Genomic DNA, 18,328 nt, shown 5'->3' with positions numbered 1-18,328 from the left:
TGTTGGAATTATTAATTTTATATCTCTAGCTCTGCTTTGAAATTATCATTTTTTTTCCTGAGAGAAAATTTTATCTGTGATGGCATATGAAAAAAAAAAGCATTTTTCATTTTTATTACTGGGACACTTTTCTCAAATACTCATGTTTCCATTATTTTGTTGAAATTGGACAGTGGAAGAGGATGTGTTGTTATATTAAAACATTCTCAATGTAAATCATGAATTATCTATTATTAAGGCCCAGGTATAAAATAATACCTTTAGATTTTTATAGAGATTTAGAAAGGATACAAATTGTAATTAGTAGAAAGGGTAGGATAATATAGTAGTAAACTTGCATATTCACAGCACAAAATATTGTTCATTCTAGACAAACATAATTCACTAGTAGCATTTTCACACATCATTAATACATCACTCACGCATTAATTTATACACTAGTTTGTAAAAGATTCTGCTGTGGGATTTCTAAGATAGTTAATAAAAGCCTCTGAATATGAACTAAGGAATAATAAACTATGGCCTATGACATCTTGAAAACACTGTTGACCCTTGAACACCTGGGTTTGTACCACGTGATCCACTTATACATGAATTTTTTGTGATAAATACAGTATTGTAAATGCAGTTTTTTTCCTTTTGATTTGCTTAAATTTTCTTTTCTCTTTGTAAAAAATATGGTATGTTATGCATAAAAACTAAATATGTGTAATTGGGAAGGCTTCTGGTCAACAGTAGATTATGAGTAGTGTGAAGTTTTTGAGGAGTCAAAAATTATATGCAAATTTTCAACTGTGCCAGGGGTCAGCACCCCTAACCCCCACATTGTTCAAGAGTCAACTATAGTGAGCAGTCTAATTAACTCATATATGAGCCCCCTCCAGGAGAACATGTGGGGTGAAAATGAGATGAATACGAATAATTATTCACACATATGAAAATAAAACTTTCTTGTAAAGACCATGAGACAGATTACATAAGGGCAATGAATTCAACACAAATTTACAAATTAACCCTTTTCTAATTAGAATTTAGAAAGCATTATAGATTTACATTGTTTCATAATCTTTGTGTTAGATTACTTTTCTTCTCATTCTTTCCTCAGTAAAGTCTTTTTGAAAATTTTTGATTAATTTCTCCCTGTTTTCTCTAAATTAAGTAGAAAAGAAGGGAGGCATTTTTATTCATGGCCAACCCTGAAAAGTAAAGGGAAGAATTAGCCCTAAAGATCAGAAGTCAGAGTCATGAGGAGGCCGCTTTTAGGAGAATGTTAAGCCAGTGTCAGACTCACAAGGACCTGGTGGTGGGGACCACCTTTCTTCTATGAGCTCTTTGTGCCAGTTCACTGAGGATCTTTGAGTGTGTGTGAGTGGGAATACACATGACTTCTTCTTCCTTCTTTCCCGAGGCTTTGAGGACTGACCTGGACTTTAATGCTGGTCATAATATTTACTAAATTCAAGAAAAAATTTCATTCTCACCCCACAACTAACTGAAATACTATGTTAGTATGTATATTATCCTCATTTTACATATTAAAAACATCAGATGTAGATACATAGTCATTTGTTTAAAATCATAAAGCACATGAAGGTCTCACTGTCTTCAAGGCAATATATTAGTCTATTTCCAGACATTGCCCTGATTGAAAAATATCCCACAGTTCATATTTCTTTAACTCCCACTGCTGTCTTAATCAAGTGCCTAGAAAAGTCAGATTTAATAGACTTCTTCAGAATAATTCTGTATGTAACCTTATAATCAACTATGAAAATAATTTTAGTTTAAGGAATAAATTTTAAATGAACGTCAAAATAATTCATCTGTTAAAGTATGTGTCTAAACTTCCAGAGTATTGATTTCTAACAGAATTGATTACTTTTGGTAAATTAACTCAAAAAGATATTTACCTGCTCAAAATTCTTCTCAACAGGTCAGTGAGATCATTTTCTGGATAAATAGTAACTTTAATCCCATTATTTCTTCCAAATAAGCATTGTTTCCAGTGATTTGGTGAATGATTTTAGAAAAACTTAAAGATTAGACTTCTAAAAGTAAATTTTCTGCACTAGTCTATAAAACACTCTGAGAAGTTGGCATTATCAGTTAAGCATTTATACACAACTATTAATGTGTTTAATTAATTATTTGTTTTACAAACTAATTGTTATTAAAAACTGTGAAATTGGGAGTTTTGAGGAGTAAAATGGAGTATTATGACACTTAAATTGAGATCATAGTATAAGTTGAGGAATGGAAAATGAAGAGATAGAAGGTCACTCATTCATTTGAGAATTATTTATTTAATATGATCTATGGACCAGAATTTTTAATTTTTAAGTAAGCTCTATGCCCAATGTGGGGCTTAACTTATGACCCTGTGATCAATAGTTGCTTGCTCTCCCGACTGAGCTAGCCAGGTGCCCCTGGATCAGGATTTTTATAGTTTTACAGTTTTTGAGGATGTACAGATAAGCACCACAATTCTAGAAACTGGCAACAGAGTAAAAACTAAACCAATAATTATGAGTTTTGGCAATGAATTTAAATTATTTAAACACATCATTAAACAAACAACACCATAATTTAGACAAACACCATTTCCACAAAGACCAAAAGAATTAAGTAAAAATAGAATAAAATTTATACCAGCCAAAGGCTTTTTTTAAAAAAAGTAGAAATCAAAATATAACTATAAATCAAAGTAGACTCTGAAGTAAATCTACTAAATGGAACTTTTATTACTTGAGAAACAAAAGTTATGATAAAGGATAGTTATATGTAATTAACATATGTAAATGAGCCATTTGACTCATAGAAAACATTACAAATTTTGATACTGCTTCCTCAGTATTTAATAGTTAAGCAGAAAAATCAAAGACATAGAAAAATTAAGTTAAATTATTAAATGTTAAAGGTGATAAAATAATTATATCTCTAAATTTTCACCTTCCAAACGAAAGGAGAAAGCTTTTTATAATGTCATTAAGCATTTACAGTAAATTATCATATGGTTGACCTTAAAGAAAATTTCTGTAAACTCTGAAAATCAGAAACTCTGAAACAAAGCTTTTGGGAAACAAATGAAGATGAGCAATCAAGTTAATCAAAAGAAACTAATGAATTATAAAAACAATGAAACAATAAAATGAGTAAGTAACTCCAAAGTCTATATCTTTGTTAAGTAATAAAATAGACAAATAATATTCAAAAGTCAATGAAAAATGAGATAACATGAGTACATATAAATTCAAAGTAGAATAGGTATTATAAGAAAATACTGTGTGCAATTCTAAAACAAAACAAAAAAAAAATTGGAACATAATTTTTCCATGAGAAGAAAATGTTCTTTAAAAAGAAAATTCTAAAACTATAAAATTCAAACTGTTATAAATAAAACGAAACCACAGTTTTATTCATGAACACTTTAAATTTTTCAACTCACAGAAAAGAGCTTTCTTACATACTTATAATACTATTACACTGAAAATAGTCATAAAAAAATCAGAGCATTCAAAAACATTGGAATAAACTTAAAATTATCATTGATTTGAAGAATAAAAGAATCAATAACATTTTAATAAGAATTATAAAGGAGAATTGAATAAATGTAAAAAAACCCCCTGCATCCTTTCATACTCAATTCAATATTGATGTTATTTTTTCATTTTAATGCATATAATCAAAGCTATTTCAGCTTTATAATTTTTGAGATATTTTAAAACTTAAAAGAATTTGTTTTAAAAAAGAATAGCAAAATGCAGAAACAAAAATGTAGCCATTAAAGACATTGTAGTTCTTTTTTCATAAAGTTGGAATTTAAATCAGTAGAGAGTTACTATTAAAAACTGTAATTGGTGGCACATTTAGTTAAATAGTTTTGAAAAAAATCATTAGATCCACATTTCTCAAAAACCAAGCAAATAACTCCAAAGTGAATTGGAAATAGGTTTGCCTGATAAAATATAGTACACACAATTTAATTAGAACATCTGATAATCAACAGAAGTTTTCAATATAAGATATCCTATGCAAAATACACTAAAAATTATCAGCTTTTTATCTGAAGATTTAATTTAACAGTGTCTTATATTTTTATTTTCTAAATCTGGCAGCCACACAGACAAGTTAAAAAAAACAGACATTATAAATTAATCAAAATTTAAAAAAAACTAAAGAATAAAAGCAAGAGAATAATGCATGAAAGTAATATATTTGACCACATAATCATTTTATAAGAAATGACTTTAAGAAGTATATCCTATATTTACTGAGAAGGAAAGTAAATAATTCAAATAATTTTTAATGTCACTCTTTCAAATCATTAAGAAAAGTATCCAAATAGACAAAAAAGATGACAAAATAATTCATTAAAATATTAAAGGCTAATAAATACAATAAATTTCCATTTTATTCATAATTATATAAATAGAAATTTATTTTTTAATTTGAATAATTGTATTACTGAGGTACAATTTATATACATTAAAATTCACTGATTTTAATTGTATAATTCAATTAACTCTGACACACAGCCATGTCACCACGACTACAATCATGACATAGAGCAGTTGCATCACCCAAGAATTCCCTATGCCGTTTCACACTAAGCACTGATCTGCTTTCTGTCATTGTGGCTTTACCTTTTCTAGAATTTTATAGGAATGGAATCATATTTTATGCAGAATTATGTTTTTGGATTCTTTCAGTTACCGTAATTCTTTTGCAATTTATACATGCTGGAATGAATGTCTGCATATCATTCTTTTTTACTTCTGGGTAGTAGTCCCTTGCATATACAACAAATATATATTGTTCTATTAATTAAGAAAGAGCAATGAATGTTATGTAATGATGGTTTGTGGAAATAAATTGCTCAATTACCCTTTTCATGTATTATAAATAAGGAATAATATCATGTAGCACAGTAACAAACTACTGTACATCAGTAGTAGTACTTGGTAGACTTAATTTTGTTATTTTAAATTACAAAATAAGTAATATACACATATAATTCTGTTTCATATTAAATTTTAACTAATTTGGCAAATCTATTATAATAATATATGTTACTTAATAAACTTATTTCATTCTGATCTCCAAATTCAGAATCTCTTGTTAGTACCTTTACAGTGAAAGGTTAATTTCAGATTATAAGATAAGCCATTGAAAAGTCTTAATATTTTCAACTCTTCAACTTGTGAATTAGTATTATTTGGGTTTTGTGCAACTTAAATTAACTATAGAAATATAAAGGTTGTTAAGACCAAAATAAGAACACAACAGTCAATCCGAATCTGCTTTTTCAAGTTTAGGTTTATTAAAACAGCCTCATTACTTATACAAGTGGAAATTATAATAAGGTTTTTCTTTAAATTCATAGGATAAATTTATTTCAGAAACATACTACTTTTTACATTTAAATTTAAAATTTTTTAAAAGATTTATTTATTTGAGAGAGAGGGCGAGAGAGCAAGCACAGGTTGGGGGAGGGGTAGAGGGAGAGAATCTTCAGCAGACTCTCCCTCAGGGCAGAGCCCAATGACACAGGATTCAATCTCATGACCCTGAGACCATGACCTGAGCTAAAGTCAAGAGTCAGTGTTTAACCGACTGAGCCACCCAGGCGTCCCTACTCTCCACGTTTTAAACTTTGATATTTTCGCGTAGGTTTTTTTCTAACAATAGCAACAAAACCATTATCATATTTTAAAATCTTAGGACCTAATAAATCCATGAAATCTTAGTAACCCATGTCCTTGATTAACAGGATCCTGTCTACATTAGTATCTATTTTTAATACTGCCTTTACTTTTTTTTTTCTTTTAATACAAATTCTTGTGATCTGACCATAAATGTTTGAAAATAGTCTTGTCATCTCACTCTGAACTGCCTGGACCATTACCGAGCTGAGATCTGAGTAGCTTGTGTGGTGGGGAATGGACCTCCAAGCTTCCCACAGGATGGCGGTTTCTTCTTCTCATCACAACAGAAACTGTCCATCAGCCAAAATATGCTGGGCAGCTAGCTGGTCTTTGCACAGAACAGCTCTAAAAGTGCCTCTCAGATCCAGGCTGCCAGTCTATTATTCCATTGACAAGGGCTTATCCCATTTGCACTCCACAAAGCAGAGGATTTGTCACAGACACAGACACCCACTCTGTGATTCAGCAGTACCCTGGGGAGGGTGGTGTGGGGGCACTTTTAAAATGCAGATGCCTAGATCCTCTTAGACCAATTAAATCAGGATATCTGGGAATGGGACCAGAATATCAGTGTTTTTAAAACCTCTCCTAATAATTCTAATGTGTAGTCAATGTTGAACTTCTGACAAAGGAAGAAAAATATAAAAAACTTCCACAAGGTGCCTTCTGAAATATGATATAACATACATGAGAAAAAGGATGATGGATATGAGCATATGAAAATTGTCAAGTTTTATATGATAAAATATTCTGGAAAAATTTCCAGTGATCTACACTGCAGGAAGTATTGAAAAAAATATTGAAAGACGGGGGCTCCTGGGTGACTCAGTCGGTTAAGCATCCAACTCTTGATTTCGGCTCAGGTCATGATCTCAGGGTTGTGAGGTTGAGCTCCTCATCAGTCTCCATGATGAGCGTGGAGTCTGCTTGGTCTCTCTCTCCCTCTGCCCCTCTTCCCCACCCCCCAAAAAGGGAAATATATATATATGTATATTAATTTAATTAAAAATATTAAAATATATATATACACACACACATACACACACACACATATATATATATATTTAAAGACAAAGGGTCAAGGATTTTACTTTCAAATAATTTCTATAATATTTTAAATAGGAAAAGAAAAACAATCTAAGAGATAAATAGCAAATGGTCTGAATGAAAAATTTACCAAACAAAATATGCCCAATGAACACTAAATCTCACAAATAATCCAGAAAATATAAATTAAAATGAGAATGTTCTTTGCCTTGTAAAGAGAGTCATAATATTCAGGGTAAGTATCCTGAAATATTGTTGGTGAGTGCACAAATCACGTCTTTTCGAGACAAATTTAACACTTCCCACAGCGCTTAAATATTTGGCCCAGCAGTTCATATATACAAAGATAAATGTAGAGTGATAGTCATTGAAACAGTGCAAGAGTAAAAATTTAGAAATGAAATAAATGGCACACACAAAATCTAATGACCTAATAAACAACTGCAGCTTTATTGTGTCTGGATAGGAAAGGCTATGGTGTAGTAATAAACATCCCCAAATCTTAGTGGCTTTTAACACAAAGGTTTATTTCTTACTCAGGCCTCAAGTTTCCGTATCTCCTCGTGTCAGGGCCTTGCCTGATGGAGCAACTGTTGTTTCGAACCTAGTAGTCACTAAGGCAGAGGGAACAGACCTAGAGGATCTGTCACCAGCAATTAAATATCCTGGCCAGGGCGCCTGGGTAGCTCAGTTGGTTAAGCGCCTGCCTTTGGCTCAGGTCAGGGAAGGTAAGGGAAAGAGGTACTTAACAGGTAAGGGAAGAGGTACTTAACAGAGGGGATATGAACCCATTGCTTACAAAGATACAAGCCATAAAACTAAAACCACATTATGTTTTATCAAATGAATTATGATTCTTCAATAAACAGATTAGCCATAGGTAGAATGATTACACGTTTATATGTTCATGTAAAATATCTTGGCAAGTTATATATTAAATTATTAACAGTGGTTGGTTATCTCTAAGAAGCAAGATTAAAGAGGGTGGTATTGTAAAAGGGAAGTTCTATACTTTCAGATTGTAAGACTGCTTTATAGACCTCTTTATAACAAAATATATTAATTTTACAATTGCAGATTAATAGAACATGACTTCACAAATTCAACTGCATAAAGTTCAAAACTACTATATGCCTATGGAAGGAACAGAATAAATTCTGTCTTGCTTTTCAGAAATAGTTGGGTTTCTTTACATTTAAATATTCATTAGTGTCGTGGAAAGGGGATAATCACAAACTAAAACTGGTCATGTCTTAGCTAATACATTTTGCTTCTATTGTTTATAAAGGACAAGAATTTTTGCTTATAATTGCCTTGTCATGAATGGCCACCTCTCAATTATATGTGGTAATGACAGACAAAAATTGCATGGATGATTAAAAGCCGCAGATAATACCCTCATGTAATTTTAGGTAGTATTTTCAATCTTTCTTTCCATGTAAGCTCTTAACAGTACTATTAGCAATTACGAATACAAACTGGTTCAGGTTTTACAGCCTCTCTGTCATCCTCCTCCTGCACTGTGAAGGACCTATTGACACGAAGTGAAATGAGCGGAAAGTAGTCATCAACAGAAAGGAGGAGGAGAAGGAGGGGCTCTAGGAGTCCAGTGCCATGTCATCAGGATATGAAATCCAAAAGTGAAATATAAAACGTTAATTGTCCTGAATTTATGTGACTCTATTTCTCAAATAAATGGTAGGCAGATGTCAATAGCTCACTTATATTTTATTACTAAGGCAGTTCTCTGTTTATCTACAGCTTCTCAGATCCCTGTTGTCAATTATGGCATTATACCGCATGAAGATATTTTAATGATGGCAAACTTGATAAATGGACACTATTTTTATTATTGCCTTTATCTTCCATCAATTCAGTGATATCAATTCCGACCCATATAAAATCAACCATGGGCTGTTAAAATGGCTTTTTAAGAGAGTGGCATATTCAGTGAAATGAAAACAGTATCTTGATAATTGTCTTTTAGCACTAGGACATTCTTTTCTAGTGGTGGCAGCTGCTCTCTCCTTCTGTCTCTTATTCTGTTGACTAACTGGGCTTAACTATAGTGACTAACTCACCTACCCTCACTGGCTTCTCTTCCTCACCTCCCAGTGCTTAATGGTATTCCCTGTCCTTTGATTCTCATTCTCTTTTTTCATGTATTAGAAATATTGGAGTTCTATTTCTTTCGGCTCCTCATAGAAATATAGTTATCTTTTCTACTTTGGAGTATGTAAAAAGGCCACTCTCTTCCATTTGCTGCACTTTCTTTTAAAAATCTCAGCCAACTAATTCTTATTCAACTCTCCAGTAAGGTTCTGATTCCCTTCACTGCAACCAAATGTCATTTTACAAGATTATACTGCTGTCAGGATTAACTCAAAAGTCTTATCCCTAGATACTAATGGAGCTAAATTTTACGGTACTACTTTTCTCTTATTTCTTGTACTGTCTTCAAAAATCTCAACCCCAACCTGAACTCTGTTGGTCCAAGGGTCCAATGTATTGTATTTAAATGCCCTATCCCATTCAACTACCTTACGCTTTCAAAAAAGAACAAGTCACTTCAAAAAATTACTGATGTTTAAGGAATATATCTCTTATTATTCATCAATCATAAAATAAAATATTCTGATAAAGTTCCTTCCCGGTTTCCAGGAAGAGTGATCATCTGCTATAGTCCTTTCTAAATTTTGTTTTATTTTTAACGACCTTTCCTGATCACCTGATGCGTGAAACACATGAGATAACTCTCCAACAGCATATTTTATCTAAATAAACACTGGTGTAGCCATTTTGTTGAAAAAGTATGCCCTATGGATGTAAACAAAACATAATTTTATTTTTAAATTTTATTCAGTGGGGCTGCTTATTTTTCCCTCCACTGGATGAAAATGTGTGCTCTATGACTTTCGGGCTGAATCTAGAGTAATAAATTGTTCAAGATTTATCTCAAGTTATAAAACATGGCCTCAATTTAGAGGTTAGAAGTGTTCAGTGTAAGATATTAATCAATATTTCAATCTTCATTCAAAGCATCGCAACAGTTCTTTCACACACACACACACACACACACACACACACACACACACACACAGACACACACCTCCTTACAAAATCTTTTGCCTTCCCCAAATCTGATACCTTTTTTATGCCCTTGCCTGAGGGGTTCCTGAGAATCTTGGTCCAGATCGTTTTTCATTCTCTTTGTAATACTGACCTGATGTCTTTAGTGGCAATTACTGCTTCTTGGTGCCTAAGTTGAAATTCGAGTTTTGACATCCTCTTACACTGACATTTTTAATGGCTCAGAAAAATTCCTTCACAAGTACACTGTTTGCATCTCAAATATCAAGAGAAACTTTCCTTAATACAAAGATATAACTCATGTCAACTTAGCAGAAAAGGTTAATGCTTATGCAAGAAAATCTACATTTTAATTCGGGTATACCGAATCCTTCATAGGTTGTCCAGAGTTATACTGTAGCTTCACATTCAAAAATGAAAACTACATATCTGGCCTGAAAATAAGCTGTCAAGAGGAAATGACCTATCTAAATGTTGAGAGAAAGAAATTCAGATACATGGCTTGTGATATGTTAAATATTAAATAAGAACATATCAGGAAAATTAGTAGAGGGCCTGACTATCTAAATTAACCAAAATATCCTCAAAATAGTCACAAATTCTAGGTGGACTACACTGATGAAAATGGTATAAAATTCAACCAGCTTTGTGAACTTGAAGTTCAGAGGAAATATAAAACAAATAATGCATCCCCCAAGTAAAAATAAAAATCAATGTCGGTCAGTTACAGATTAAACAAGGTTTGCCTTATAATAAAGATTTAACAATCAAAAGCTCAGAAGTTTAGTAATGGAAGACTTCTTAGCGAAGACTACATAGATGAGTACAATTGGACCCAGATATATGTTTTCAGACACAAAAATGAAGAGAATAACACTGTTTCCAATTGCTACTGAAGCTTTTTTAACATGAGACACTTGATAAGCTATTGTGTTAATATTCTGGTATAAGACTGAAAAATTTTTTAATGAAAATGAGCTTGTGTTAGCCAGAGTCTTTTAGGTATGAAGGAAAAAGAAATGCCATTCAGAAAGGGTAAGGGGGTATTTGGGGTTTTGTTTGTTTGTTTGTTTTAAGACAGAATCTCAGGGACCCAGGAGGACAAAATCTGGGCTTCACATAAACTGGAACCAAGGCATGGCAAGTCTTGTACCAAAGAACTACACAATAACTTGAACTTCTGATTTTCTTTTCAGGTGTGTGCTATTCTTCTTGCTCATCCGATTAACTGTCTTCTTTTGCCCTTTGCACATGGACCACTGTAACAACTGGTGCTGACATTAAACTACTGCACCTCTGCCAAGAGCCATTCATCTCCCTTACAAACTATCTGGTAGGTTCATCCTAGCCCCTCTAGTCCAGCCTGCCATTGACAAAGAGACAGATTTTGTGATACAGTTTCCTCTTCTAGGAATATGGCTATTATTGCTTTGATTTTGAACCAGGGGACAGAGCAGTGTTTAATCAATTGTTAACATTGTTAGATTTGAGGAAGATCTTACAATGTAATTATTTCAGTCCTTGTCTCTTACTGTAGTAGTCCTAGGATAACAGTTTCACAAATGCAGATTAAGAAATAGAATCCAAAAACTAACATGCCACTTGTCTTACCAATATCTCTCTCCGTTCTTTTCTGGAACAGCTCTGATTTTAAATGTGCATCACCTCTCGCTCAACTAGGGTTGAGTAGGAAGACTGCCTCTGGACGGCAGAAGTAAACTCTCCTTAATTCAAGAAGAATTGTTTGTGTAAAATAGTTTTTCCAGAACTATTTGAATATATGAAAGATTAGTCCTGATATGTTGTTACTCTTCTGCCCAACTTTAATACTTAGGATTCTCCTAGTTAAATTGATACAGAAATGCAGAAATGCATATGAGGGCCTTTACCACACGTAGGGCTCAGTAATAGGTATTTAGAAGATGTATTTTGAATTAATAAGATTTCTACATGGCATTGGATATATCTCACTTTCTCTTCAAACTTCAGTTTCTTCAATTATTTTTCCATATGACCAATGCCTAGTATGTCCTTTTTTCCTGCTTTCCATCTCTGAGTTTTCCTCTATGGGGTATGTCGTAATTTGAAGACAAAATTCCATTTAGCTTCAAAGAGTCTGTTTCTCTAGGCTACACTGGGAAAAGCTAGGCTATTGGGGGAGTGAACAGAGAGTTTTTAAGTGCTAGGTCCCTGAGCCAAAACCCTTCCTTACTCCTCTGTGTCTATTTTCCGAGTCCCATGAGCTTTCCCATAGTAAAGAAACATTTGCTTTCTGGGTTCATTTCTCCTCTTGCACTCCCCTTCACTCAGTTATTAATAATTCATGTTCAAGCTCTGCAACCCCCCAATAAGATCCTAATCACACAGTCATAGCATCTACAGAAATTATATTCAAGAGACTTTGATCCACCTAGGTTTTTATTAAATCTGTTTGTGTCATATAAAGGCTGAGAAGTATTGACTGCTGCTTCCAGAAACATATCTCCTCTCAAAAACATTCACATATTCTTATAAACAAAGCACATCAGGCATCAGGACTTTGAGTTTAACAGACCAATATTAATTGTCCTGTTTTTCTTGAGGGATAAAGTTTCCATCATCTTAAAAGTTTCCAACAAAATATATTTATTTGCCTCTGCACTGATTCTGCCTCAAAAATGCAAATCCTACACTAATTAGTTCATTAATTCAACAAACATTTCAGTTCCTTGGAAGACCAAGGAGAAGGGAAAAATATGAATAAGACACTTTCTCTGCATTCAAAGAGTAGAGAAGACATGTAAACAAACAATGGCAAGACAGAGTAACATGTGCTAGAATAGAGTTTGTACTTGACAGTAAGTGGGAGTATAATGGATAAAGAGAACGGTTCTATCCAAAAGCTTCTAATCAGAGTGTATAACAAACAAATTAGATTACTCACAAGTACTTAAGCTACTTTCTTTAAAATATGAGTTAAGTCCCTTCTGGATACGCTTTAATTGCTTCAAGTCCCTGAGTAACACTCAATCATCAATTAAGTATTTATTATCTCCCATATGCATAGCATGGTTTTAGAAGCTATAGAAGACACAGAATATTTTCAAAGCACAATTTCTGTCCAAAAAAGTTTATACAGTCCAGCACGTTCAGTAAATCAAAGTATAGTTATATCAACCGGGAATAGGTATATCTAACTTAGCTGGCCTGGTTAGATTACCTTGCTTAGGAAATGATTACAATAGGAACATACTTAGATGATTTTAATTTGAATATTCTACTTAGCTTACTGCCAGATCTCTTGGCCCTGCTCTACTTAAAAAAGTTCCCCTTAAACCTCACAAATGCTTTTAAGCCCCCCCCCAAAAAATAAAAACAAAAACAAAAACAAACAAAAAACCAAACAAACAAAAAAAAACCAAACCCAGAAGAGGGCCAATGATCTAATGATTACCCAGTCCAAGCTGGTAAAGAAAAAAGAACAGAATGGTATACACAGAAAGATATCAGTAGAATTTAGAGAAAGCTAAATAAGAATTGCAGAATAAATTAGAAAAAAATAAATTAGAAAAAAGTCCTTACCCACTTCAGGTGGGTAAGGTTTTTTCAGTAATCGCAGGACATGGGGTTTGGAAAATTATATCAGAGACCCATAGCATTTTATCTTTTGTAATAATACTAGTAGTCACAAAAACTTTAGTTACCAACTTTGGAATGCCTACTACATTTCAAACTCTGGGAATTAGCAGGCAGCTAAAGTTATCAGAATTGTGCTTTAGAAAGATCTGGTAGGAACCAGACAATAGAAAGGCCAGGATGGAACCAGAAAAAAAAACATGCAGAAATTTTCATCATTAAGAGCAAACAGTAGCATGGAGTAGGACACAATGGTTGGAGGAAAGTGAACACATTCAAGAGATGGCTAAGAGGTAAAATTAAAGATATTGAATTGATTAGTCACAGTTCCCCATGGCATAGAAAGAGAAAAGATGGCTTTCCATAGTTCTGTCTTGAATAGCTGTGTAGATTTTCTATGAGAAAGCTGAATGAGAAGTCAGTTGACAGCTAGTACCCTGAGCTCAGGAGGTACTTTCAGATATGAGATTTGAAATTCATCATTACTTAAATTATTTTTGATATTAGGAGAGTAGACCAGGCCATTCAAGAAGATGCAAATGGGGTAAAAAGAGCTCATATAATTTCATTTCATCTTGAAGGTAATCGATGAAGTAGGTTTATCAGACCCATTTTGCAGTTGACAGACTGAAGCTCTTTTAGAGTTCATGAGTCAGTAAGTAATCAGTTTGGGACTTGACCCCAATGTATGTTTGATTCCAAAGCCCACAACTGCATCCATAAACTAGACTATGATTTCATGCTTATAATTATGATTGTTAACTTGTATACTATAACATGTATGTCCTTGTGCTATCGTTTACAGCCTACAAGTTTACACTTCATTATTTTCTTTTCATCATAAAGTTTTGAATAAAAACTCAGGTTTTATATAGCTAAACATCTGACCTGAGAATTTATGCCTATTTCAATAAAATTATTAGTTCCAAGACAGACATGACCACTATTACTTTAAAGGATTTATTCCATCTCGGTATGTTGTACTCCACATATTGAGCACAAACACACATACATACATACACATGACCACCAACTCTGCTTAGATTAAAAAGAATGAAAGATTGTGTATGGAAATCTTCACATAACAGGAAGAAAGAGGTAACTCTTATAAAGAAGTAGTGAACCAACTCTGTAACAACTGATCAGGATGGTGTTAACGTTCCCCTCTGCTTGACCGAAGTTTAGACAGGTATCTTCCTGACCTAGGGCCCTGATGTCCCTTTCTTAGTTCATTTACTTTATCAAACTTGGTAATTTTGACGTCTTTCTCTGCCCCTTTGAAATATATGTAAATCCTGTCCCAGCTTTTTTGACAGTTTTACAATCCATGAAATGTCTTTGTTAGGAACCTGGGAATCATCCATTTAAAATGTAAATACTGGGGGTGCCTGGGTGACTCAGTCAGTTAAGCATTCGTTCCGGCTCTTGATTTCGGCTCAGGTCATGATATCAGGGTCGTGAGATCGAGCCCTGAGTCAGGCTCTGTGCTGAGTGTGGAGTCTGCTTCAGATTCTCTCCCTCTGTCCCTCCCCATGCTTGCTCACTCACTCTCTCTGCCTCTCTCTTAAAATAAATAAAATCTTTAAAAAATAAATAAAATAAAATAAAATATAAGCATTGAAGGAGAGAGCAGCCTTCTCCTGTAGTCTCTGTGGACGAGTAGACTAGTAACTTCAATGGATGTTGATTGCCTAACATAGATAACCTAATCACAGATTAAAAACATTTGCAAACTCAGGAAGGAACAACTCAACATGCTCTACACATCCCCACCGCCACCCTCCCATTCCTGGCTCCCATTTCCACTCCCTCCAGTATTTTTCCACTAGCTAATCCAGCACCAAAAAACACTTTCTCCTTTCATTTTAGTGGAATTGAGTTTAGTCTCTCTCTCTTATTTCAAAAATCTTAAATAAAGTCTTCCTTACCTGTTTAACTTTGTCTGGGGAAATTTTTACTTTGACGTGAAGTTTTAAACAGAACTGCAGACCAAGGATGACATCCAGAAGAGTCAGAGAGGCCCTAAAGGAGAAGGGAGGACTGTTATAGCCCTTGAATCCCAGGGGAGATTTAGCTTCTCAAACAAAAATGGAAAACACTTCCTAATTATTGAAAAAAGGTCTAAGGAAAAGTAGAAAGGTATAAATGAGCAAGCCAAATCCACAGAACAGTGAAGAGAAAAGGTATTCTAAAGCAGGGAAGTTCATCTCCAATCACTAGATGTCAGTAGCACCCTCCCAGCTGTAGAAACCAAAAATGTGTCCAGGCTTTGCCAAATGTCCCTAGGGGGGCAAAATCATCATGTTTGAGAATGACTGGAATAGACTGAAATAAAACCTATATATGTACATAGTAATTGTGTTCCCTCCAACGGTTCCAATTTTCATACTGAAGTGTTTATACATCACAAAGCCTAGTAGTTCTCCAAATGATCTATTTTTGTAAGTAATATATGGTCTATGGAACACATAAATGTGAAGTACAACAATTGCTTAATTGAAGTTTATTAACCAGCTGGCACAGTTATGAAAAAGAGAGTCCTGCCAGTTATTTCGTATTCACTTATCCCTGTGCTCATGAAGGCAAGTGACTGGGTCGAATGAATATATTCACTAGTTCAATGTGAATTTGAATCTGTTTGATTCTGGGTCCACAGAGTCAGAAATACTTCCGCACTTGAAAATTTATCAGAAAATATGTATGAGTTTATAGTTGTTGAAGCTCTTCAAATTTTCTTCATGGATTTTTACAATCACTTTTTCTGAGTCACTTATTTTTACTTTTGAGATATTCAGGCTCAATTCTGATCAGGTATGGACTTATCTTATTCCCCTGGGATGCTTTCTTTCAAATTAGACAATCGGCCTCGTATAAAGAGCATCCTAACGGTGATTTATCTGGCCTACCATCTTTGTTTACCAGGATGGCTTCAAAAAATCTCAATACCGAAAGGTTTGTCTCTGCTAGTGTTTAACCTTCTTGCTCTGAAACACTGGTTTATCAGATAAAATATATCTCTAAAATGGTTCCATATTGCCTTAACAAAGTCTATCTGTGAACTTTTGAATGACATCAACATTTCAGTCAAGAATAAAAGCCTCAGATATTTGTACTTCAATTTTTGATTTTAAAAGATCTCCTTTTGTTAAGTGTAGTCTACAGTAATGTTTCACTCTGAATAAAAGCTTAACCTTTGTCGGAAATTAATGTTGGTGTCATTAAATTGGCTGTACAGCTAACTCTGAAAGAGAATTGCTAATTATTACAAAAAAGGGGGATGCAAATGCAAATAATATGGAAATGTTTGATCTCAGCTAGAAGAACTAAAAATAATCCAACAACAAATAATACCACCTCAGCAGCTCTTAGGTATGATTTTTGGCTTCCACTATAAATGTACTTTGAAATTTTTCATATATAGTTCATGGGATGATACAATTCCAGGACCAATAAGGTCCTTTGCACTTAGGGAAATGATAAGCTTTTTTATTTTTCCAATGTTTTGAAATAAAACTGTATTTCCTGCTACTTGTATATAAATTTTTATGCTTTTTTGAGAGAGAACAGTTAGGGAAGAACTGAGAGAGAACTGTACATTATTTTTCATGGCAAATGAAAATTCATGTCTGCTACAATGGCCCCTTAATATACCAAAGTAGGAATTATTAGTCCTCTCCTATCCAATGGAAAATGAAATTTCCATGAAATAAAATCATTTATAAAGAGCAGGTTCTTTGTGCATGTTCTGAAATGACTGACCTTGAATTCTTCTATTAAAATAATCTTAAATAGAGAGGTTTATATTTTTAATTATTGGGGATATCATGGAAAATCAATAAAATGGAGAGCACATTTAACTATCAAGTTGTATTCCTTAACAATTCATGGGAGAAAAAATTCCATATACCAAAAAACTGAAAAACCATTCAATCCCTAAATAATTAGAAAGGTTGGGGCACGTGGGTGGCTCAGTTGGTTGAGAGTCCAACTCTTGGCTTCAGGAATGTCATACAAACTTGGGTTTTTATAGAAGCTCATTTCAAAGTCTTTTGAGAATTGATGGCTAGACTCCCAACAGCAGCAAGTTCCAAGAATACACAAACAAAAACAGTTACCGCCTCCCTGAACCTGTACCAGCTTTTGCTATTTATTTGCATCTGTAACATGTACCTGAGGAGTATGTATAGAGTCTCAGTGCCCGTGACATTTCCATATCTACAGCTGATACACTGTTTTTATTTGTGCACATGTGCATACTGAAGAACACGGCTCACAAAAATTAGTAGTTGAAAACAGAAGACTGTGTTTTAGCATTGTCATTCAATTACTGTCAACGACTTCTCAGTTGCATGCCAAAAATTAGTTATTTTCCAAGAAAAAATAATTTTAATGATCAATCAGCTAATAAGTCTTTTCTCAACATTGATAAAGAATTAGAAACCAGGTAATATAAAGAACTGGACTGTCAAATTAGAGTTACCTGAATCACAGGTCTTATCCAATATCAAGTTTTCCCCATAATTTCAAGAACAGTCCCCATACACAAAGCAGGGGAGGTCCTAAACCCGTGGAGCAATTCCTCAGACTCCTTCTGGATCTGACATTCTCTGGAACAGATTAATGTGTGTGGTTAGTAGGTAAGGCTTATGGTCACTTTGCTTACATAAAAAAATAACTATTTGGTTCATGCAACATTTCAATTTTATACTCAGTGCATACAGTTAATGTGCCATTTTTCTAGACAGCTGTGCCCCATAAACCAATGGATGCTGGTTTGTTTCTCATAAGGAATCCTAGACAACCAGGAATATTCTGCTAAAAGCATTCCATAGTTAAGATTTCTCCTGCTAACAACACATGTTTATTAGTAA

General features: G+C 33.7%; 1 long non-coding RNA gene across 1 annotated transcript in view; it reads right to left on the bottom strand.

Moving 5' to 3' along the window:
- Positions 1-18,066, bottom strand: part of LOC117800993 — a 93,854-nt gene extending 75,788 nt beyond the window's left edge. The window contains exons 1-2 of the long non-coding RNA XR_004623261.1: positions 17,938-18,066; positions 15,386-15,479 (exon numbers count right to left, since the gene is read on the bottom strand). This is a non-coding gene — a long non-coding RNA (uncharacterized LOC117800993). The remainder of the gene's footprint in view (positions 1-15,385; positions 15,480-17,937) is intronic.
- Positions 18,067-18,328: the final 262 nt, after the last annotated feature.

Source organism: Ailuropoda melanoleuca, chromosome 1, assembly GCF_002007445.2.
Source record: "Ailuropoda melanoleuca isolate Jingjing chromosome 1, ASM200744v2, whole genome shotgun sequence".
Classification (NCBI taxonomy): Eukaryota; Metazoa; Chordata; class Mammalia; order Carnivora; family Ursidae; genus Ailuropoda; species Ailuropoda melanoleuca.
Note: the sequence above shows the minus strand (reverse complement) of the source record. Positions and strands in the feature narration are given on the sequence as shown.